The sequence below is a fragment of the Danio rerio genome, chromosome 20, assembly GCF_052040795.2.
Source record: "Danio rerio strain M-AB ecotype USA chromosome 20, GRCz13ab, whole genome shotgun sequence".
Taxonomy (NCBI): domain Eukaryota; kingdom Metazoa; phylum Chordata; class Actinopteri; order Cypriniformes; family Danionidae; genus Danio; species Danio rerio.
Genome location: NC_141040.1, coordinates 11236772 through 11259000, shown reverse-complemented (window position 1 = coordinate 11259000; position 22229 = coordinate 11236772). Strand labels below are relative to the sequence as shown.

General features: G+C 34.9%; 1 protein-coding gene and 1 long non-coding RNA gene across 8 annotated transcripts in view; one reads left to right on the top strand and one right to left on the bottom strand.

The window, feature by feature from the left end:
• Window positions 1-22229, top strand: part of flrt2 (fibronectin leucine rich transmembrane protein 2) — a 77205-nt gene that overhangs the window by 49037 nt on the left and 5939 nt on the right. For 2 of the 7 annotated variants that reach the window (XR_015517996.1, XM_087297832.1), the window contains exon 1: window positions 20142-20605. The exons of the other annotated variants lie outside the window; for them this stretch is intronic. The gene's annotated coding sequence lies outside the window, so the exon portion shown is untranslated. Of the gene's footprint in view, window positions 1-20141; window positions 20606-22229 lie in introns of those variants that run through there. 7 annotated transcript variants of the gene reach the window in all.
• Window positions 7330-20921, bottom strand: LOC141379539 (uncharacterized). The gene is made up of 3 exons (XR_015518208.1): window positions 20147-20921; window positions 19064-19116; window positions 7330-8786 (listed from the first exon to the last, which is right to left on the bottom strand). It is a non-coding gene; the product is annotated as an uncharacterized LOC141379539 (long non-coding RNA).

Sequence of the window (22229 nt, the reverse complement as noted above, 5' to 3'; positions counted from 1 at the left end):
TACATCATAGCTCGCTGCGGCCCCCTCGGTGCAGTGAGGATCATAACATAACACACTTCCCAGTCACACCGAGTGTGTTTCTAACACCACTATTAACATATCCCAGCATTCCTACCGAGTCTCGCTGGGTGTTATCTGAGACTCCTCTTTAAAAGTGCGTGGAACAGAAGAGAAGCAAACTGTTTTCCGCTAAACCGCAGGGAGCAGATGGAGGTACAGATTGGGATGAAGGGGGTTTTTGCCTGAGCAAACCCATATGAGGGAAAAAATGTTATTTGAGGATCGTTCTTACTTTTTTGCAGATGAGGGAAACGATAGCGGTGGATCGCAAACAAACCATCCCACGAGCTTGAGAAGACACGCAGCAAAACAACCACCTCGGAAAACCAGAACTTAATCTTGAGCGAATCAGATTTGTCTGGAGGCAAGGGAAGCATCTTGCCAATTTGTGAAATGTAAACAAAAAAACTAAAGTCTGAAAAAAAAAAAAAAGAGTCAGTCTGACTGGATCAAGCTGTATAAACAATCTCACGTTCACACCCTTGTTGAGACACTTGCATTCACTGTAAACAATGGCAGCGCAAACACAAAGCAATTACCATAAAATGGGAACGTAACTCTGCAGCACATAAATCACTAACTCGGAGGATGGGAGTGTCTGAAGCAATAAAGCCCAATCAGACATGGTTTTCAGGTGTGAAATTGAATTCTTAAAGATGTAATCTGAGATTAACAGAATTATTAAACTGCCAGGGAGAATTTCAGTGTGGATGGTTATCAGAAGGGGCAAGTGGCAGTTAGTAATCTTGTTCTTAAGGGCTTAAAAACAATTATTTCATCTTGAGAGCGTCACATGAAAGCCATTACCACGCTATAAGAAATAAACACTTAAATAAGCTAAACCATGTGCTTTATACTAGGCAGTAATGAGCTGAAATCATTGAGGGGTATATTTTCCATTCAGTGCAACAGCTGCGTCGTTCTTTAAAGTGGCCCTTATAGAATAAAATCTGAAACGTTGGTCTTTGCTGAATGACAAATGCAATATCTAAAACACTGTTTTTTTTTTTTTTTGTTTTGTTTTTTTTGTATGTGCAAGATGTGCCACCCCAAAATTGAATTCAGTACTGGAAGTTTCACTTTTCATTTTATCTTATGGATAGAAGCATGTATTTTAATCTTCAACTTTAGAATACAACTCTTTTTGTGAGTGGCATTGCATTTCTCATGACACTACATCCAGTATACATCATCTGCAACACCCAATGTCATGTTACGTTGTCAGTGTTGGGTGTAATTAGTAACAAAGTAACTAGTTACTGTAATTAAATTGCATTTCCCTGAAAAAAATAAAATAAAATAAAGAAAATTATTACTTTTAATTTTTAGATAATTTCTAATTATTGTTTTGTAAATAAGTATTGTAAATACATTTATATGTATCACTATAATATGTCATTTATCAATTATTAATTCAATAATTAATATTAGTTCAGAGAAGTACAGAAAGATTGTTTTCACAATGTTATATTAAACTAAAGTAGGTTAGATTTGTCTTATAATTGCACATGCTTAAGAAATAAGGTAAGCGGTAATAACATAATATAATAAGAAGAAATTAGGGGAAGAGCTATTGAGCTAATTAGAAAAAAAGTAAGACATTTATGACGATACATATTAATGCATTTTCTTAAGACCTAATATTGCTAGTTAACATAATGAAGGCTTTTTTTTTCAACACATCCCACAATTTGCAAAATATTGCCCTCTACCAAATGGCTGATATGCTGGTTTATGGTAAAAATACTGGAACTAAAACATGTACGATGAAAATCTGAATATATGAAGTATAAGACCAATTTATTCATTTTTAAATATAAACAATAAAAAATAAAACAATTTTACCAATTTAACATGTTTTATTTATTTATATATATATATATATATATATATATATATATATATATATATATATATATATATATATATATATATATATATATATATATAATTTTTTATTTATTTATTTTTTATTTTTTTTGGTGATAAAAATGATTTTGTAGTGGTAATTACCAAAAATTTATGGACCATTTATACGTATTTACTTGTATTTACCATATTAGGTAACCTGCCATGTTAGGTGTGCAATCTGAAACAATGACAATGACGCAAATCATAAAAAAAAGCTTCTTTATTTTAGTCTTTTGACAAAATAGGATCTAAATTGGTAGGGCTTGAGCCAAAGGAAAGTTGTATTACTCTTATTTTTATCCATGATATTATTTTCTCTCAAATTTCACTCCCCGGAGCATCTGACATCATGCCACACACAGGACAAGCGTTAAGGCTTTTGCTACCGTAATACACCTAAAACACCAGGAAAGCATTTCCTCTCGTTAACTGCAGGGAAATAATTAAACAAAAACACTTATCGATCATAATGCCAGCCATACATGTAAAGCACAAATAATGTCCTTCAATTCGGTCACATCCAGCAGCAGTCACCCTTGAACCAATCTCACTTGTCTTTTTCATTGCTTCGTTTACTCAAACTTTCTTTTGTAGTTTCAAGCGCGTCATACGCACAAAACGTTTAATTTGCCCCCCAAGATGTCCATATCTAATCTTTGCTATGATGTCACATGTAAATCATTAGCGCTTCATCCGCGTCTGCTTACTGCACAAGCTGAAAACTCCCCCCGCCCCCCCATTCCACGTGATGTAATGATTGTGAAGGCGCAGATGAGACATCATTTTTTGAGAGACTCTCAAATACATCACATGCGATGTGTATGCAACGTCTATAAGTCATGTAAAACAATTAAATGCAACCTGAAATAAATATAATTTATTTTTTGTCCAAGTGCTCTATTTTCCCCCACAGTCCAAAGACATGCGGTACAGCTGAATTGGGTAGGCTAAACCCTGGATTAATAAAGGGACTAAAATGAATGAATTCATGAATCGATAAATTAATGATTATATGGTTTGGAATTGGATATTTTACGAGATTATTTATGTTTTTGCAATTATTTTGTGCTTAATTACGGATTTTGCAGGATAGCAAAAATTAGTGACTTTTTTGTTGATTTTGCGTTGATTCAACCATCACAAAAGCTAGGGGGTCTGTTTAAAATAGTCATTCATTAAATGACTTTAAAGCAAACCTCACTGTTTGAACCCATTGAACAATGTCACATTAACCAATGTCCAGATGAACAATACTGTATCACAAGCTTTTAATTAATTTTTCCTGGCAGTAACGATTCTCACTTCAAGCTGAACAAAAAAGTTGGCCACAGGTTAATGTATCCAACAATCATTGGATTTATTCATTATTTTTAATGCCAGGTTAGGGATAAAAATACATTTTCTGTAATTGTCTGTGGACACCCCTCTGCCACCCCATGAATAAGTCTATTTTCCCTATTGGAGATGCTACAAAAGACCATGTCCACTTTGGTCTACATTGTCTGCTTTTTTTTCAACCTCCATATGCTCTTCACTCTGCGACAAAACACCCATTGCAGATCATTTAGACATTGTGTCAGTACATCATTAATAGAAATGAAGGCGTTGGTTGAATGATTCAGCTCAGTTAATGATTTAATGACCCACTCACAAGTCAGACCCCTGTTTTGAGAGTACTCGGATTGGCTGTTCAGCTAGCAATGCAGGAAAAAAAATGAAAGGATGCATTTATTTGACAACATATTTCCCAGTAAACATTTGATTATATTTGCACAAGTAAATCCATCTGTGTTCAGCAACAAACTACTTTCAAAGTGGCACAGTAATGCTACTTTGTTACAGGTTGTAAATATTATCCCTTTTTGGAATGAAAATACAGATTTCTGCCACCTGCAGGTTAGGAGAGTATATTTGCTAACAAGGCACAGAATGTAAGTTTTAATTTGCAGTCTGCTGTCAAATCAGATGTGTTCTGTAAGCACATGTAACAGGTATGAAAATTATAATTTGCTTTAAGTATAGAATTACTCAAAATATGTATTTTATCTAATGTGTTAGTAAGTGTACCTGAGGTGTTTGTTAGTGTGTGTCTTTTCCTTTAAATTTCTAAGGGAGCTCACGCCATTTAATTTCCTGTTTTGCGCCAGCCTCTTCCCTTTCTGCACTGACTGCGCATGGGAGAGGTGGGTGTCTGCTAAGCTCCAATTAATCTTTAATCATCTTTACTTTATAAATAACTTTTAAAGCTAGTATTCATGTTTAAATAATATTTATACCTTTATTTTTCACATATATTTCATTATTTTTGTGTTATCGCTTAAATTGAGGTTTTGATAAACTTTAGCCTAACCGAAACATGTGAATGCTAAAATGCATTGCACTTTACTTTTAACAGAAAAGCTGTAAGGGCGAGGACACACTGTAAAAGCTGTGCTTTTTGATATTTTCTCAGTGAGTAAAGAGCCGTCACAACTGCAGATCTCCTACTGGTTATTTCTTAATAAAGCAAAGAAAACACAACGCAGAACCGGTTACACACAGCTTTTTTTTTGCTGTTAGATCTAGGTGTATTTTAGGTTTAAGATGCATCTTCACTGATTTTCTTATTCAACATCTTAAATTTGCACACTGCCGGCTTAATGTTTTGGATCTAAGCACATTGTTTAAATTTCATGGTGCAGATTCACTTAGGTTGTGTTCAAGTCTATGTTTGCTATATTAAGAATGAGAAAAATTGTCGCATTAAGTATATGGATGGTCTAAAGGCCAGTAAACACTAAGCTGACACCAAACAACTTGCAATGTGCTGTCTCTTTTGAGACAGCTCACGTCGGGTTCTGTCTGGACCAATAACGCTGTGTGTGAAAACATTTTCATGACTGTTAACGCTTTCAAACTCTAATTCTTTCTGGAACCAAGTTTCAGAAAAATGTAAAAGTATGTAGTATAAGGCTCCTAAAAATGAGACAAAATTATAAAAATAATAAAAAATCAACACCCTTTAAGTTTAGAAATTTGTTGTCCATTTCAATGGACTTTAGGTCAGAACAATTGTGCTTCTTTATAAAAAAAATAAAAATAATTAATATTATATATATATATATATATATATATATATATATATATATATATATATATATATATATATATATATATATATATATATTAACTAATCGCTGATATAATCTTGAAATTTATTTTCAAACTGCCCAACATTAATATTGTAACATTGTTATTTTGATTTTGAGGTTTTTGTTCTTTAGATTGCACCTTGTTTATTACAAACTTTATCTTCATCTTCCTCATAACTCCACATAGTGTTTACATCTGAGATATTTCCATCTGCTATATGCTCAAGAACTTTACAATATGTATATTCTGCATATGAAATTGTTTTAGCGATATGTTTTTTTTTCAATAAAAATGTACAATCAGCATTGCTGGAGATTTAATTTCAGTAACAGATCTTAAACCCACTATACATCCTAATAGACAGACATATTTAATAAAAAAATAAAATCCTGGTCTAAAGCTTTCAATGTTACAAAAGATTTTAATTTGATTTAATTGGATGACAATGGTCCACTGTCTTAGACTGCAGGCTTTAAAGAAGATGAAACGCTCAAGAACACAGTTGTTGCAAAACTTTGACATGCAGCTTCCCCAATTTTGCTGTTTCATTACTCTGAATAGCCGCATACTGGTCATTAGTGAAGTACTGATGTAGTTGTAATCATCCTGATTTAAAATCCGACATGTTCGAGAAGATGATGGTGGTCATGATGTGTCTCGCAGCAGATTGGACCTGTAGTTACTACCATGATAAACATCAGAATTGACCAAAATAATTGTTTTCTCAGATTTTTGGGATAAATAAATTGGCATAAATTAAACTAAATCTTCTGTTGTGAATTAAATCGGGTGTCTCAACCTATTTCACTTGGAGACCCACCTCAACCTCCATAGCTTGTGAACATCTATTAACAAGCTATGTTGTCTAAATGAATATATTGCGAATGTTTAATAACAGACACCACCAAGCCTTGCTAGATTCTATTGTATATGTGCGTGTCCATTATAAAACATTCGACCTGGACAACATAGTTTGTGAATCAACAGTTTTGACTTGTGCGACTATGATACAGCACGAGTCACAGACATGAGGCACGAATGATCTGGTTATTATAACACTAATCTTCGTTACCTTTTCATTTGCATGACTGTTTGCTTTATACAACTGAGAATGTAATCCTAGCTGGTGTGCAGTGGTTGGAAGTTTAACCCACAGTTATGTCTGTATTTAACTATGAGGCTGTTTTTTAAAACCAAAGTTGAAAAGTCCATTACAGTAAACAGGAAACTCAATTACCTTATTTTAATATGACATATTTTAAAATGAAATCAAGGTATATAATGTTAAATTTAAACTCGCGGCCCACCTGCAGGATCACTGAGGTCAACTGGTTGAGAATCATTGAATTAAATTACTTCCTTTCTAAAGTCACTTATTACCACCTAGTGGTGGTAAAAAACACAATTCACATAGAGTTATCTATAAACAGTGAAATGTAGTACTGTACCTTTTTTTTTTTTTTTTTTTTTTTTTGCATATGCTCTATTTGAATGTGGCTAAGCCAATCAAATGGCAATTACAACCAGATGAACTTCAAATCAAAGACTTAAAACTACATTAAATGTTTTAGTCTCTAAATAAATATATTCTCTTTATGTTTGTTTATAGTTTCCTTCTTAAATTGATTTTTACAAAAACCCACCAAAAAATAAAATACATTTCTTGAAGAAAGCGCTGTCAGCCTGTGGATTGACAGAAGCTCAAGCTGACATGTGTGGCAGTCACTGACTCCTCTCTGACTCTGCCTGTCAGTCTAACTGAAACCGATTATGTCACAATGGCTTACGCTCTTGCCAAATGACTGTTGGCACGTAGTCTGTGAAGTTCGGAGATTTTTCACCATGTCCTCCAGTATATAAATACATTTCCATCTTGCACACCAAACTAAACACCAGCTTACATGCAAGCGCTTCTGCATTTTGACACATTGTTGTCTTTGTAGGTTTCAAAGGAAAATATGCTGACAAAGTCTTGAGTGTGAATAAACTGTCTCTCTCTTTCATTTTCACTCCATCATGGTAGGCTGAGCACAGGAGGGCTGTTTGCAAAACGAGACTAACTGTGTGTGTGTGTGTGTGTGTGTGTGTGTGTGTGTGTGTGTGTGTGTGTGTGTGTGTGTGTGTGTGCGAGTGCGTGCTTGCGTGTGTGTGTTTGAGAGAGAAAGAGGAGAGTATATGTGCCTCATTTACTACTAAGCAGATTCACCCATTGACTGAATGCTCATTAACTGTTCACAAGACTTGGTTTTGCATTTATTAAACCTCAAAATATCTCTCCAGGGGTCGTTTCTTAAGACATAAGCAGATACACTTATGTGTGAAGAATTACCCAAGGGAAATCAGATACTGGTCTGAGCCAATCACAAATAATAGCCCAGACACGCAAACACCCGGAAGCCACTGCACCTGAGACCTCTTAGTAAGTAAGGTCAGAGCATACAAAGTAGGTCAGAAACACACGTGCTAACCAATGAGCAGATCAATATGTCTCTAAAATCATAAGCAATTTTAAATTTAGCATATTTACTGTCTGTGATTTTAGTTCATGTTAAATTTTCTAACCAAACCAATTGGTTCACAACTTACAACAAATTTCCATTATTATTGTATTCACTAATTTTGTAGCATTCATTAATAGTCAATGTTAGAATAGTCAACTTTCTTTTTAATAAGGGCTATTAATGAATGACTGTATTTTCATTCTGATTTGTCAGTTGCGATATTCCAAGGTATGTCATTTCTACATAACAACTGTTGAATAACACAGACTCATCTGGGAATTATGACATACAAAACAATGATCTGTACCATAACAGGTTATTAATTCTTTAATTTAACTCAAAGGAGATCTTCAAAGTATTCCTTCCACTGTCTGACCATGGCCCCAGGCAGGGCTGCCTTTTGTCACCAATACTATTAATAATTTATATGGACAGAACTTCAAAGCGCAGCCTTGGGCTGGAGGGGATCCGGTTCGGGGACCACAGGATTTCATCTCTGTTATTCGCAGACGATGTTGTTCTGTTGGCTTCATCAAACATGGACCTTCAGCATGCACTGGGGCGGTTTGCTGCAGAGTGTGACACGGGCTGGGGTCCAAATCTGAGGTCATGGTGCTCCACTGGAAAAAGGTGGTTTGCCATATCCAGGTTGGAAGAGAGTCCTTACCCCAGGTAGAGGAGTTAAAGTATCTCGTGGTTTTGTTCATGAGTCAGGGAAAGATGGAGCGTGAGATTGACAAAGCTCTTGATTTACCAGTCAATCTATGTTCCTACTCTCACCTATGGTCATAAACTTTGGGTCATGACCGAAAGGACAAGATCTCGAATACAAGTGGCCGAAATGAGTTTCCTTCGCAGAGTGGCAGGGTGCACCCTTTTGGATAGGGTGAGGAGCTCTGTCACCCCGGAGGAGCTCAGAGTAGAGCTGCTGCTCCTCCACATGGAGAGAAGTCAGCCAAGGTGGCTCGGGCATCTGTTTCAAATGCCTCCTGTACGCCTACCTAGGGAGGAGTTCCAGGCATGTCCCACCGGGAGGAGGTCTTGCGGAAGACCCAGGACATGCTGGAGGCGCTATTTCTGGCCTGGGAGCGCTTCAGGATCCCCACAGAGGAGCTGAAGGAAGTGTCTTGGATGAGGGAAGTTTTGGGTTCTCTCCTAAGAGTGCTGCTCTCGCAAACCGGCCTTGAAAAAGTCGTAGAAAATGAAAGAAATAGTGAATTCAACTCAAAGGTGACAGAAACGAAAACAGCTGAAAGGAGTATACACTAATCTACATATTATTCAATCACAATATGGCACTAAACTTTCAAAAACAGCGGGAACAAGCATATATAGGGACATGAATGTATTCACTGACAGTCAAGATAATTCGAACTACCGCAATGAGCCTTTGTTATTTTTAGAAGTTTTTATCTAGGAATAACATACCTTGGAATGCTGTAACTGTCCAACCAGAAATTCCAGAAAGCCGTGTAAGAACTAGTTGTTAACCCATGTGAATAAATGCTGTAATGTTCATTATTTGTTCATGTTAGTAAATAAATTAAGTAACATTAACTAATGCAACAGCATTATTAAGTGTTATGTATAATTGTAATAGCAATCAATCAATCACTCAATGAATATTCATGTATAAACATAAATGGGGGTTCATGCAATGCATTAACTAAGTCTATGTATTAATTTATTTTTCTTAGATTAACTGTTAACAATTTCATGTAGAATATGCAGTAGTTTGCCAGTAACTTACTGTAAATTACAGTAAAAATATATTTACAGTATTGTATATCTTTAATTTAAAATATACAGTCATTTTTACAATGCAACCTTTCTAAATACAGTAAAATACAGCATACCCGTCCTACTGTAAAATTCAGTTCATATTACAGTTCAGTTTGCCAGTAACTTACTGTAAATCAGTTACAGCTAAAATACCATATTTACATTTGCTGTACCATTTACCTTGCTGTGTATGTATTTACAGTATTGCATATATTTCCTGTAAAATATACAATAATTTTCTCAATGCAACTTTACAACACATTAACATACAGCATAATACATGTTCAACAATAAATTTCAGTTCATATTACAGCTAAATACTGTGTAATTTGCAAAGCATTTGAACATTTTGTACATCTTCATGCAACATGGTTGCTGTAAAATAAAATGTTACCATATACTATAATAGAATCAAAGCCACAATGCTGTTATGCTAAACATCTGACTCTAGACCAGCACTTCCTCTGAGAACAATAAAACACTGAGCCGTGTGAATACAGGTCCAGTTCAGGTGACCCAGGATGAGGGTTAGTGATCTCAGCAGCACCAGGGGAAACTGGCCCCCCTCAGACTTAAGATTTCCTCCTGCCTGAGCTCGGCGGAGGGAAATCTGCAGCAGATGTGACTTCAAACGCCAGAGCTCCCGGCAGGATTAGGGCACTGGATAAGACCCATCCTCCGGCTGCCTCGCTGACCTCTGTCTCACTGTCTTTCTCCGCCAAGTCGGCAGGAAAAAACAAGGCCTCGCTTGTTGCAAGAGCCTGTTTTTACAGCTTGCCGAAGCTGTCTTGCTTAGTCGAGTGAAACATTGCATACTTTGACTGTCCTCTTGTGAAAGAGGCTGGGGGCTCATTGAACACTTGCTCTTTGACCATCTTGGAAAGGTGTTTGTAAGCGCAAGGGAAATGAGGAGCTGAGAAAGATTCAAGGGGCTGATATGCTTCAAGAGAAACTGAAGAACACACTTAGTGTAACGTCATTTGTATGTAATCAGGCAAACAGGGCTTGTTTCTGAAGTTTGAAACAGTTTGGCAGAAGTAAACTTTCTGGAAAAACCTTCAAACCACCATTGGTCTGTGGCAATTACTTGACTCGATGTTAAGAAACCTGCTTTACAGTGGAAATAGTTGAATAGTTATGATGACATTTGAACAAATATGATTCCAAAACTAAATTTACTTTAGTTCTAAATTTTCTCATCTAGTTTGCTCCAACTGATCTCCAACCCTTATCTTTGAACTTCTATTGGTTTAAAGTGATTAGGTATTAGGTAGGTTCTGCTCTAAGGCTATATATTTCTTAATATGGAGATTTTATGCAGTTCATGTATTCTGTTCTGTTTGTCGAGGTCAGACATTAGTGAAAATGGCAACACGAGTTCATTGGAAATAAGGTCCACAACTTACTTTATTGTGACACCGCAACTGTGTACTTTAATATCCTTTAACTGAATTTTTTACACAGAAATAAAGGTACAGGAACTGTCACTGGGACAGTACCTTTTCAAGAGGTACCAGTTTGTAACTAAAGGATCCATAATGGTACCTCAAAGTAACTTTTTTTAGGTACAGTTGGGTACTAATATGTACCTTTAAGGGTACTGTACCACTGTGGACTCTTTGGATACAAATATGTATTTCTTGAAAAGGTACTGCCACAGTGACAGTTCCTATACCTTTATTTCTGGGAGTGAAGGTAAAAATTTATGTCATGGCTCAGTATGACACATACAACTTTTCTTCCTTTTTACATTAATATTTACAGGAATATGTAACATATAAGGTTTTTTTTTTTCAGTTCTTTGCAAAACACTAAATAAAATCCTATTTTTATTCCATTTTATTTATCCAACAACTTTTTAAAGGGACAACTTTTTTTAGCATAGTTAGTTTACTCAATAGCTCACTTTGTTGTGATTGTGATCTAGGCTCTAGGGTTAGAGTCAGGTAGAGTATGGTTCTACAAAAGACATAAAAGCAATGTAAAATCAAGATAAAACTATTTGTTCACAGTTTACTTTTGAGTTTAGGGAAGGGTATAAGTCAGTGGTTCGCTGGTCTATGTGATCTGTACTATTTTCAATGAAAAAGCAGCTCTGCCTGAAAAGTCGCAAAATTTCACTGGATTACTCATCCCCCAATGACGGTTGGGTTCAGGGGTGGTGTTTGGTGCCATGCCTCCTTTTTAAAATCGTACAATTTCGTACGACTGAACTCATTAAATTGAATTGTTAAATATAAAATAAAGGAGAAGCAGATGGGTTTGACTGTACAAGCAAAATACCTCACACTTGTGGTGCTAAATCATTTGCCATTGGTACGCAGAGGGGTGATCTGTTCTTAGGCTGCAGGTGGGGGTGAGGAGGGTCCAATGGTATCACCCACAGCTTGTAGAGTAGGAAAGGTACAGTACGGACACACAAGTCAGTAAAAATCTCCAGAAACACCCAGAAAACTCACTAGATTTGTCGCTAGTCACTTTTCGTTTTAAATTTGTCGCTAGTTAGGTCTAAATATATCACTGAGTTGGCAACACTGCAACCCCCCCCCTTTGTTTGTGTGAATGTGTAAAAGGATGCATTTCAGAAGTGTATAACAAATAGTACAGTACAGTAGAGTAATGTGAACCTGGTTTTCAAAATGTACACAGTGCCCTCTAGTGGAATTTACATCTGAAACATGCAACAAAACGTACTTGCCATAATGTATTTAAAATAAATAAATAAATAAAAAATAATAAAATAGGCAGTATTTTCAATGAGCTTGAGTTGGAAAAGGAACACACCGGTGAACAAAATAACAAAATAATTAAATAAAAATTCAAGCCAAAATCAGTCTTTTGGAGTTTGTTTCTGGAAAAGTTCATTCCAGCTGGAAAACACCTTTGAACTACTGTTACTCCATGCAGACGTGTGGCTCCAAGGCTCTGCTTTCTCTGACATGGAAAAATTCTTAAATTGATTTCTTCAGTAGCCTGTCAAGGACAGAGAATGTAATAACGTGAAATGGAGATCTGTGTTCAAATAGATGTAGCTGAATAGCTATAGCTTCATTTTTAGCTTAATCCGGCCAAAACAAAATGATTCTGAGTTTGAATCAAGAGTTTAAAACAGCAGAGCAGACATTATAGAAAAGTTTGCATTGACTGAAAAATCACTTTAAAACTAGCATTGCTGTATGGCAAATTGTCAAATTGTGTCTGGACTTTAAAACAGCTTAACATTTGCCAGAAAAACTCACTATTGCTAGTAAGCGTCTTTGAAATAATAACAGGTGTGTCTTTTGGGATGTTTTGCCCACATCTTACACAGATTGGAATTTGATGCATGCATGTACTGCAAAAACAAAAATCCTCCTGAGATCTATTTTTTCACATCTGATTTGAGCTGTTTCCAAATGTGATTTAAATTCAGATAAATATCTAGCATCCGACCTATGTCTGAACATGCATATTTGATTCTCCATGTAATACAGAACTTTACAGTTTAACCGAACATGCCTTTCTCTTTGGTCTGTAAAAAAGGGGGTTTAAATTAGGTGAGGCCTGTCAGAAATAAACTTGTACAGTAAAAAAAAAATATAAAAAAAAAATGTTGCCGTGGGTTTCCTCCGGGTGTTCCAAAAAACGTTCAAAAACATGTGGTATAGGTAAATTGGGGTAAGCTAAATTGTCTGCAGTGTATGTGTGTGAATGAGTGTTTATAGATGTTTCCCATTGATGGGTTGCAGCTGGGAGGGCATCTGCCGCGTAAAACATATGCTGGATAAGTTGGCGGTTACTTACTCTGTGGTGACCCCAGATTAAAGTGGGGGGAGATAAAAGTGAAGAGCGGGGTTGGGGGGAGTGGGTGTTATTGGCGTTATTGGCGCGGGCCCTTGCTAATGTATCTGGGGTCCCCCTAAATGAATGGGCCCTTAGAATCATCCTAACTTCAACCCACCCCCCAACTTTTTTCAGTGAATATTAGGGCCCAATCCCAATTCTATTTTTGTACCCCTACCCCTTCCCCTTGAGCCTTGAAACAGAGTGTGCATGGGAAGGGCTTCAAAATTTACCCCTCAATGGGCCACCACTACAGCACCTGCACACGTCATCATGATCTCTTGCTTCATATGAGATCAGACGATCGCGACTGCTGTAGTTATTACATTTGCAATATTTTTTGGTATTTTTCTTCAGGAAATGACTGAAGGCATATATTATGTTATCATAACAATTTAATGTGGCAATAAGATTGTAACTATACTGTGCATTTGCACCATCCATATTCATCAATGTAAACACAAGACAACAACAATAACATTTTAGCAGACACTGTAAAAAGGTCATTCCCAGCCACTAGACTTTTCTGACAGGGTATTCCAGTGTCATCAAGTGTTAGAATGTTGTGGGACTGCTATACAGAAGTTGTTATTATTATGGATTATATAGCAAAATTTAACACATTTATTTTAGCATTGCTTTTTTTTTTTGTAAACATGATGGTAAAACATGAACTCTGTTTTGAATGTACAGTATTAAAACATGCTTTTTTGTTGTAAAAATTTGCAATAATGAAAAAAAAAAGTAAAAAAATAAAAGCTTATTTGTGGATCTCCTTACTTCTGGTGCAGCTTGGGGCTGGTTTATTCTGGGAATTTTTTGTACCCCTTGGTTTCGAGTGTGGTCCTGAAAAATCTCAGTTCGAAGGAGTATCTACCGCTTCCTCTTAGTCCTTAGCCTTCTAGCTCAATTCAATTCAATTCAGCTTTATTTGTATAGCGCTTTTACAATGTAGATTGTGTCAAAGCAGCTTCACATAAATGGTCATAGTAACTGGAACAGTGTGGTTCAGTAACTGGAACAGTGTGGTTCAGGTTTTAGTGTTTAAGTTCAGTTCAGTTCAGTTTAGCTCAGTTCAGTGTGATTTAATCATTACTGAGAGTTCAAACACTGAAGAGCCAATTCATCGATGCGTAGCTCTACCAATCCTGAACTAGCTAAAGAGAATCGGGACACCCCTACCCAATTTGCATACGTGGAGAAAGGTTAAGGGGTAGAATTGGGATGGGGCCTAAATTACTGGAGGAGCGGCAGTTTATTATGTATTTTTATAGGTTTTATGTTTTAAAAGTAACTTCAAAGTAATTAGTAATCTGATTACTTTTTACAATAAATAATTAGTAATGTAGGCATAATGCAATTTTTCAGTAGTTGTCAGTAATTTGTAATTTATATATATTTTTTAAGTAACTTACTCAAAACTGTTGGTGACTTATACTACTTGTAGTCATTAAATAGGCCCTCGGAAATCAATTTCAACACATTAACATGGAAATCTACCAAATCACATATGCTATAAAAGTGCAACGCATGTTGGTCAGGGGAGTGAGTGGGCATCTTTCTCTCTCCCTCTGTGCTGCTTGGATTGTGGATTAGGTCCAGAGGGGTCAGCGAGCGAGGGCTTTGATCCAGATTTTAAGCTTTGCCTCCCAGACACCCACTGAGTGCTCAACCAGCAGAATAAATGTGACCTGAAACCTATTTCCAGTCAAATCTATCAGCAGTGGAACTTTTTTTTTTTCTTCACATGATGTTACATGAGTCCAAAAAAAATATGTACGTAAGACTGGCTTGTTTAAAAATAGAGATGCTATCAGCCACAATGTTAATGTTTGCTCACAGCTGATGTAGTTTATTATTATGTTGTGTAAATACTTAATTAGGCATGTCAGTTAAAATACAATACTAAAAGGATATGAAAGCTAATATGATTGTTAAACAAGCTTTATTTGTGTTATAACTGCAAAATATTTCCATATATATTACATTTTCATGGGAGAAAGAAAGAAAGAAAAAAGAAAGAAAGAAAGAAAGAAAGAAAGAAAAAAGACTGTAGATTTAAAAATTATAATTGTTGTGTTATAATTATAATTGTTGTGTGCTTAAGAAAGAAAAAAAAGATAGATAATTTCTTTATATTTCAAATTATTATAACTATTGTGGTTTAGTAAAATTTAAATGCTGCATTATTTAAAAAAAAAATTAAACTGCTGGCAATATTGGCTTCAAATTTAAAAGAATAATAAAAATTCATTTATAGCAATAAATTAATATAATTTGTCAAAATAACAAAGTGACATATTTGCAAAAAAAAGCTTATATTAATATTTAAACAACACCGATTACATAATATTTGGTTAAAGACTCCAGATTTTCAATCACAACATTAAATTGTCAAGAAAGGACTATATCTAAATGACAAACAGCCAAAAATAACAATAATACCCATGAAGGTTCAATGTTACTCTAAAAATGCATTTCTGTAAACTCATTTCTAACCCACAGCATGGCTTTTCAGTTTGAACTGAACAATTAAGTTATGGATGTGGACATAAAGCAGTAAAGATCAGCTCAAATGTTACTATATTATATCATGATGTAGGTGGTCTTAAGAAAAAAGGATCTGTCGGTTTTCATAGTGTGTTGGGGAATATAAAGTGCACGAGTTTTCTTAGCAGCCCTTTGAACACTTCAGACCAGTAAAACTCATATGCGCAATCGATCTGCATTTGTTTATTTGAGTAGCTGGCTGCTGAAGGGCCATGTGGTTCATTAAAAGCAATAAGAAAATACAAGAAAAGCCTGCACTTGCATAAAAAAGGAGCTTTGAATTGTGTATCTGCCACTGCTGCATATAGAAAACCGAAAGGCATGCCTGAATACTCGAAAAAACCTTTTGCTGGGTATTACTATCAAACTCATAAGCCGATTGAGACACACCAGGGCAGCGCTTTTCAGTAAAAGTGATTCCATGTAAAATATTGCAGCCTATCATTTTACTTCTGCATATTTTTAGGTTGAGTACATAATTCATTGTCTGTGTGGCAGACAGATTTATGTTGAAATGAAATTTTGTGGACTGAGAAGGACGATGCAGTCAATCACTGACGTTTAGAAGATAAAAATAAATATAAAAGACATCTGGAAAGTCACTAAAAGGGCTCTTCGCAATGTGATACGGTGGATCTCGGATAGTAAGATCAATTTATTTTCAATAAAGCAGGAGACACTCTCATTTCTCAGTGTTCGACGATTATAATTCTCTGCCCTTCCTTGTCATTTAATCTAACGATCGCAAATTGATTGGCAAATCATCCGGGTCCTGATAAGTGTGTTGGAGTTTTCCCTCCCACTGGATATAGGCCGACGTCTAGCTGTCCCCTCACTGTTAGCCTAGCGCTATTTAAATATCATGTCGCGTTTACAGTAATCTGGCCCTAATTAAAATGTATAGTCTGACAGAGTGCAGTATCGGCACATTCTGTGCGTCTCGCACGGCAGAGAGCGAATAGTTAATGAACGTTACGCTGAATTGAGCTTTGGAGAGAGGGAGAGAGGAGAAGCCGTGGCCAAAAAAATGTAGATTGAAAATTCTGCCTTTGCTGGATATGTGGCTATATAAACTTTTCTGACCAAATAAATTATAATGTAATACTTTTTAACTAATATTTACAGAATACAATGTCAAAAAATATTAACAAAACAATAGTTTATGTACCAAAAAGGCCTTCTTAGAACATTCGATGGCATTTAAGACAGATTTAAGATTTTATAGATTTAGGATCACAGTGCAGCAACAAATACATTAGGCTACATGGCTTTTTTTTTTTATTGTTTTTTATTGTTAGAAAACATTATAATATTAAGCCAAGATCATGTTCCATGAAGACATTTACCAATTTCCTACTCTAAATACAGTAAATACAGTTCTTTTTTTTATATTTCCCAAATAATGTTTAACAGAGCAAGGAAATTTTCATAGTATGTCTGATAATATATATTGTTTTTCTTCTGAAAAAAAAAATAATAATTTGTTTTATTTTGGCTAGAATAAAAGCAGTTTATTTTTTATTTATTTATTTTTTTTTAGATATTTTTAAAAACATTTTAAGGTCAAAATTATTAGCCCCATAAAGCTACTTCCCCCCCCCCCCGAAAGTCTACAGAACAAACCCTCGTTATACAATAACTTAATTACCCTAACCTGCCTAGTTAACCTAATTAACCTAGTTAAGCCTTTAAATGTCACTTTAAGCTGTATAGAAGTGTCTTGAAAAATATCTAATAAAATAGTATGTACTGTCATTATGGCAAAGATTGAATAATTAGAAATAAGTTTTTTTTTTTTTTTTTTTTAATAAAATATTCTCTCTGTTAAACAGAAATTGGGGAAAAATAAACAATGGACTAATAATTCAGGGAGGTTAATTATTCTGACTTTAACTGTATATCACTTACATAGCACTTAATTTGCAATTTTCTCAGTATTTTATGTTATTTGTTTAATAAAATGTATAAGCACTCATATTCCTTATATAAAATATTATATCTCAGCCAAAAATGTTGCTTTATCCTAACAAAGTAAACATCAATGTAAAGCTAGTTCATGCAGCTTTCAGATGATGCATACTCAGTTTTGTATTTATTTATTTTATTTGTTTTTAGTCCAGGCTTACAATTTTCATTTAAAATCTTTAAACTTTGCCATTATGCTTTAAACCTCTAGCCTACATGCGATTTTCAGTATCTGGAGTCTTTATTAGTTAAAATGTAATAATAAATATGTTGTTTCATTTTCACATATATGTTAAGCTGAATGACCATTGAACCTAATTTAATTTTTATGTTTATTTTCACACACACACACAATACCTGAAACACTTTCTGTTTTTTTTTTTTTTTTTTTTAATACACTTTATATACATTTAATTTGATGCATACAACAAAATCGTAAGTCTCATTGTTGACCCGTTTTCATTCATTTTGCCTTATTACAAAAAAGCGGTCTACATATCTTCTTGAAAATCTCTAAAGCTTTCTTGAATTTGTTGTACATTATTCGACATGACGTTATTGGAAAACTGTTTTAAAGCAGTTAACTTAGAAAGTGCTTTCATTAAAAACACAGCGAATGTCAAGACACAGGGAAGAAAGGCAGCTGTCTTTGGTTTTCAAAAACAGGATGAAAAAATAAAGCGAGGTTCCCTGAAGTTTGCCTCACCCACCTCAACTGACAATAGAGAACATCTGGATAAATTATTTACATCTTTTTGTGGATGTGAAATTATAATAGGAGAAATAAGCACAGTTTAAAATAAATTAATATGTGTGTGTGTGAGATAAAGTCTTGAATTCATTAGATCTGGTTCAATTATTTATTTTAAGACATCGCTTCTACTAACACTCTACAGTAGGTGGGAAAAAAATAATAAACAAATCAGTTTAAAATTGAGGTTCCTTAATGCCATTAAACTTTGTCTTCATTGAATATTCACATTCCAAAAAAGTCATTTTAGTTAATTAATTAATAATAATAATAATAATAATAATAATAATAATTTAAATATTTTGTTTACTTGTATTCATTTTTTTTTTTTTGCGAAGTTTCCATTCAACAAAATGTATACTCACTTCTTGAAAAATCAAGGAAGTAGGCAAATCTTAGTTCTGCAGTAGAAGATGAAAGTGACCCTAGACTATCCACAGGAAAGGTTTTATCATGGCTTTGCCTGCTATGTTTATTTTTATTATGAATCACAAGGACCAAAGTTTCAGCTAAAATCTACTCTAAAGGAATAGTTCACGCAAAATGTTCTGTCATCATTTACTCATAATTTACTCCACATGTTCCAAACCTGTTTGAGTTTCTTTCTTACGTTTAACACAAAGGGAGATATGCCAAATAATCCTAACAGAAAAAGGGAAAAAAATGAGAAAAGCCATTGACTTCCATAGACAAAAGTTATTGAGGTTTTAAATCATATATTGAAATTTTCATTTTTTATTGGACTATATTTTTAATGTTCTACAGTTTTAAAATTTGTCCAAGGGTGAGTAAATCAGCAAATCATAATAATATTGTGTGCAGTATCCCTTTAAGACAGGCCCATAGCCAGCCTATTGAAAGGGGTGGTTCTTTTTTTCTAAAAAAAAACCTTTTTGCAGTTATTCAAAACAAGCTGGCCTGCTCATTTAATTTTCCTCAGTCATACTTTGGCTACTTGAATAATAAAAATGTAATTTGTCTTAAAGCCTTCTTTTACTAATCATTTTCACAATGTATGATGGCATAGCAATCGAAAATTGGATAAATGGGCTCATTTAGGGGTCATTTTCTGGACTTTGTCTGTGGGGGGTGAGTCTTTCGCCACCTCACAAAGCTGAATTTATATTCATTTAAATTACAGTTGACTACATCCAATGAAAAAAGTGTTACATACGTCTAAATAATAAAAAAAAAAAAAAAATATATATATATATATATATATATATATATATATATATATATATATATATATATATATATATATATATATATATATATATATATTACATAAATAAGTTTGTTTTTATTAATTTAAATTCCAATAAATTCCATTATTGCATGATCCATATTGTTGTAAGTAGGCTATTATATATACTGTAACATACAAGCACCGAGGGTAAATGGCGAAAACTGAAAACAGCCTATACAGTATCGACACAAAAAGCAAGCTCATCCTTAAACAGAGAAGGGGAAGTTAAAATGTAAGTGTCATTCCATCCCAGCCTGTAATCTCTTTACTCAGGACAGTGTGGGAGGACCGACCCACCGACACACACACACACACACACAGAGAGAGAGAGAGAGAGAGAGAGAGAGAGAGAGAGAGAGAGAGAGAGAGAGAGAGAGAGAGAGAGAGAGAGAGAACGGAGGTGTGCAGTGAACAGATCATTACCAGCGCAGTTTTCCTCTGTCAACATCTCTCGGAGATAAATCGGCGAACTCTTGTGTTTCGCTTCCACCAAGTATGATGATATGATACGCGGCGACGTGGATGTATTTTTCATGGTGCTTTTCTGCGAGTTTTCCGACTCTTGGAAAAAAGTGGATTTTGCAAATGTGAATTTGATGTCAATTTAACGTCGAAACGAGGGTTCCGCCGTGGAAAGGGCAGCAGAGGGAGTTGCTACGGCAAAAAAAGTAGAGAGCGCGGATACTGGGCTCTCCACACGGGGAGTCAGTATGATGTCCGCGGGCGGAGAGGAGCTCGGAAGCGACTCTGTAGAACAGTGTGCTGTGGGAATGCCGTTGGATTTACACGTTCCGTTCTATTCGCCGAGCGCTTGAAGAACACAGAGAGGTGCAAAAGTGTTCAGTGGGATTACATTATACGGATAAAATCATGTTTAATAAGGTAGGCTGATTTTGAGATATTTTGTTTCTTATGGACGAGCTTCACCCGTCAGAATTCAATAGTAGCCCGTTCATATCCAAATGGTAAAAGTGTTGCGCACGGATGTCAAGTTGAAAGTTCCATTGCTCTTTTGCAGTTTTCAGTCATTTCATCCAAAACTATTCAGCTGTGACTGTAGGGTTGTAGTTGTTTTGCCCGCACCAGCGTCAGCATCTCAAATAACATATTTAGTGTAAATAGCCTTGATAACTGAAGCGGTTTATCTAGTTAAACATCACTGCATGTCACAGCACCGTTTCTCATTTACTCGGCTCTCACTTACCAGTGATTATTCATTCACAACAGCTTCGCTGCTCTCTCAAGTTTACCTGATCCGACTCGAAATGTTCCCTGCGTTACAAACTTCTGTTGAAATAATGTATTTAAAACTTCACTCTTTTTTTATTTCGTATGTAAAATGCGTTTTTATGGATACACGATGCAGAAGCAACTCATATTATATATAGTGGTGAGATTTTCTCCGTAAAAAATATAGTGGGAACGTTTTTCAGCCATTAAGGCGCTCATATTAGCGCCTGCAAATTTCACCGTTCCTAACAGTATATTTGCTTACCTTTAAAAAGTAGCAAGCCGACACAAAATCTACTGTGTAAGACACATAATTGCTTACTGAACGGGATAAAATAGAAGACCAGAATGTAAAAAAGTCAGTAAATGTAGGCTTGCCATGTAGCCTAGTCTACAGTAGGCACAGAACAGACCCTTATATCTTACATGAGTGCAATGAACATTATATGTTGAAGTCAGAATAATTAACCCCTCTTAGATTGTTTTTTTTTTTCTTTTTTAATTTCCCAAAAGATGTTTAACAGATTTAGGAAATGTTCACAGTATGTCTAATATTTTTATTTTATTATTATTATTTTTTTTTTTTTTGGAGAAAGTTTTGTTTGTTTTATTTTCCATTGCCATTTTAAGGTCAAAATTATTAGCCCCTTTATGCTGTATTTTTTTCCCAACAGTCCACAGATCAAACCATCATTGTCTTGCCTGATTACCCTAACCTACCTAGTTAAGCCTTTAAACGTCACTTTGAGCTGCATAGAATTGTCTTGAAAATATATAAAAATAAAATAAATCAGTTATTAGAGATGAGTTATCAAAACTGTTATGTTTAGAAATGTGTTGAAAAATATTCCCTTGTCAAACAAAAATTGGGAAAAAAATAAATAAGGGGGCTATTAAATCAGGGGGGCGAAAAATTCTGACTACAACTGCATATGTATATGTAATACAATGTGATACTATACTATGTGATGCATTAGTTCTGGTAATGCCTTTTGAACCTATTCCCTTTTCACTGGAAATTACCAGGTGACTCCTATGAAATGTACTCACATGTGCATTTTTTTTTGTTGAAAAATCAAATATTATAGTATTTAAGGTCAATATGCATCTATTGTTAAGTAAATCATACTGAACACTTTAAAATGCCCAAATGCAAGTAGACACCTACCCAGTGGTTGAGCTTGTCCATTTTTAGCCATATTTGGTAATTGTTTCACTATATATATAAGACAAATTGCAATTAAAAAATATTGTAGCAAAAAATCATTTTAATAGC